The 2,807-nt window shown below is 41.8% G+C and overlaps 1 pseudogene; it reads right to left on the bottom strand.

Annotated features, from left to right (window-relative positions):
• Nucleotides 1–541: 541 nt before the first annotated feature.
• Nucleotides 542–2,513, bottom strand: LOC118836722 (annotated as a pseudogene).
• Nucleotides 2,514–2,807: the final 294 nt, after the last annotated feature.

Raw genomic sequence — 2,807 nt, 5'->3', positions numbered from 1 at the left:
ATGGTCTCAACCAGCACATTTTAATTGGCAGCATAACAAAGGTAAAACAGACAAACAGGTTTAAATACTCAGAGAGGCACTTTTGAAAATTTTAGTGTAAGAATGTGAATGTTTCACCAAACAAGATTTACCTTACTTCAGGAAGAGCTCTTATTAATACATTCAGGAATTGCAGCATCCAGAAAAGTCTCAAAATTTTCTGACTAAACCAAATACCAAGTATGTACTAGGTGTAACAAATGAACTTATTTATACTCAAAACTCTGTATACAGTGAAATCTCAAAGTAAACAAAATGTTTCTTGAAGAACTTCTGCCCAGAAGTTTGCTTTACAAATTAAATATACATGCCCATTCTCTGGTACATTGAAAAAATATATTTTGATAAGCTTCTATGCAAAAAAAAATTTTGAACAAAAAGAATTAGAAAAACTTGGTTGGGAAAGGTAACAGAACACTCCTCAGGGAACTGTTGATTTATATTTGAGGTCTGCAAAGCAATGTCAGCTGCTCTAGGAACAATGGTGTCAACATAGCAGCACTCAATTCACTGGGCATGTGGCAGGAAGCCATACCTTCCAGCAGCTCACCACATCACTCAGCTTCCCTTTAATCTTCAGAAAGTGCCTCTTGAGCTCTAACCCATCAACCCTTAGATAGCCAGGGATCCACTAAGATTTTTTCATCCCCTTATACCAAGTTCACTTTGAAAATCAGCTTGTTGTTTCTTCTATCAGTGGTCAATACTATGACCTGATGCGTACAACTTTTCTTCCAATGATAGCCTAATTTCTCACAAGTCTCCTTTAGACAACGATATGACTTATCAGCATCCAATTTGGCAAAAGAACCGTGTCATTCTACTAAACACTGCGGGGATTCTGTTAAGAACCTGGGGTGCCAAATAACTGTTCAGAAAAATGCGGTCCGGACATGCAGGTTGGGAGAAACTGATCCCTCATACCAGTTCATCAATATAAGGACCAGTGTCCCACAAAGAAAGATCAGTTCGAGGCTCTGGTTGAGAGCTGGAGTACTTCACTTTTTCTTCACTGTGAGCACTACTAACTGGTGATTAGTCCAAATTTGATTGTATGTGCTTAGAAAATCCACCTGGGTCATCTGATACTCCACCTGAAGAAACAGCCTCTTCGCACCTTGTTTATCGTTATTCTTGATCCCTGGTGTATTGATACGATTTAATGAGGTTCGGATTTGCTCCTATAAATGACACTCCCCAACACACCAGGAAAATAGAAAATAGAAATTTATTTAGAAAAGGCAAGGCACAGATAGCTTGAATTTACGTAGAAAACATACAATAATGAGAATAACCAATAACACAACACCAATCAAGATAATCGGTAAAGGAAGAGAATACATCACCAATTCAAGGGAACCTCCGAAGTCAATCAATGGCTGGGAGCCCTGTTACAGCCCATGCAAACTTGAATTGCGTAAAGAGTTTTCCCGGGCGAAGCGTCCTTCCGGCGGGTGAGGCTCAGCAGGCTTACAGGACATAGATATTTATACTCTTTATACTCTTCTAAACAAAGAAGGCTTGGAGCCAAGAGGTTTTTGGTGTGTGCGCTATTCATGGTTTGTTCAGTACACATCTGGCCCAGTCACGTTCCATCCGTCTGAGGCTTGGTACTTGTTTTCTTTAATAACATCACGTCTTGCAAGGAGGGAAGCCAACCCTCCGGGTCGACGTGACCTAGGAATGGCTAGTTCCTGGAATGTTAAGCCAAGAACACTCAGGGGTTATAGAACGGTTATGGCCGAGAATTCAACTGAACCTATTTATTTGAGTGATCTTATTAATTTAAAGGGGAATTTTCAATTTCCATTTCACCTGGTTTCTCAGAATTTTATGCAGCAAGGCTATGGGGCAGAATCAATAGTTCCAAGGTGTGAGGTCTGGCTTGGTCCCATGGCAATTCTCCAGCCAGCATTGCAGTAATACCAAACATCAGCTGTTTCTGCATGGAATTCTTTTCTCTTAAGCAGTTCCAGGGCAACATAGGGCAGAGTACCACACATCTTATTCAATAAATACAACTATTATGCCAAAATACTGTTGCTAACCCAAAGTCTGAGATTGAGGTTCTCTTTCATCTAGTAAGAAGATTTTCTGGTTTAATATCCCTGTGGGTTATTCCAATACTATGGAGGTACACCATCCCTGCCACAAGCTGATGGAAGAATCTCTGATCATCTTGTTCAGGCATACCTACATCAGGCTCTATTCGGTCCAAAGTTCTCCCCCACTGCAGTATTCCAGAAACAGATACTGAATATTGCCTTCTTGCCAACGACCACAGGATTTCACTATGTTCTCATGGTTTAACATCCATTGATGAAAATCTCTATCTTAATTTTTTCCGGACAATCTACAGCATGCTTCACGTCCACAATCACCCTATTTACAGCAAGCTGAACTTCTCTATAAGCACCTTCACGCAAAGACTGCACCAAATCCCAGTCTTCCACAGAGGGCACAGCCATGGCTCTACCAGTAAAAACCTCCCCTGTTAAATATATCCATCCTATGACATCTTTATTCATCAAGGAATACTGGGATGGGTTAGTAGAGACAGTGCCAGCCTCCAGGGACAGAAGGACCTGGGTTCAAGTCCTGCCTCTGACACATTGTGACTTTGGGCAAAACCTTTCGGATGACTCAATCCACCGCCGGCACCAGATGAATCCAAACGCGGAGACTCTCCCCGCCAACATTCACAGCTGCCTCAGACTGCAAATGTGGGCGCCATGAAGGGAGGAAGATCTGCAGGGGCGGAGTTACTG

Source organism: Trichosurus vulpecula, chromosome 2 (assembly GCF_011100635.1).
Source record: "Trichosurus vulpecula isolate mTriVul1 chromosome 2, mTriVul1.pri, whole genome shotgun sequence".
Lineage (NCBI taxonomy): Eukaryota > Metazoa > Chordata > Mammalia > Diprotodontia > Phalangeridae > Trichosurus > Trichosurus vulpecula.
Note: the sequence above shows the minus strand (reverse complement) of the source record. Positions and strands in the feature narration are given on the sequence as shown.